This window comes from Penaeus monodon, chromosome 28 (genome assembly GCF_015228065.2).
Source record: "Penaeus monodon isolate SGIC_2016 chromosome 28, NSTDA_Pmon_1, whole genome shotgun sequence".
NCBI lineage: Eukaryota > Metazoa > Arthropoda > Malacostraca > Decapoda > Penaeidae > Penaeus > Penaeus monodon.
This window is the reverse complement of record NC_051413.1, coordinates 25,866,301-25,866,767: the sequence shown is the minus strand read 5'-3', so window position 1 is coordinate 25,866,767 and position 467 is coordinate 25,866,301.

The window sequence follows — 467 nt, the reverse complement described above, 5'->3', positions numbered from 1 at the left end:
GAATTGACATCATTCCCTTGGACATCACACACTGCATGTTGTGGTGACTCTTTCTCATCATCTCCCTCACTATCCTGAAAAGCCATCTGCTTTTAGTTTTACAGTAATTGGTTTGACCTCTGCCAGTGATAGTTTCATGGCCAGAAACCCCATGACAATGATAAACAAATCTAAGAACATCCTTAAGTGTTATTTTTATATCATTGTAAATAATTATGCCTCATTAGTATTATAATGTTTGTTAGATAATGTCCATTCAAAACCACAGGATGTAATCACTATAATCATAAATGTTCAAGTGTGCCTTCATCGGTCTGGTGAATTTTTACTACCCATGGCCCCCAGTGGATGGGTCCCTAAAATTGCCTAAAGATTTACGTTAAATACATAGGGACTCTTGATGCCTAGCTAAAGTAGCTACCCCCATTCCATGCACCACCTGTCTCCTGTCACCTATTCTTAGGCTG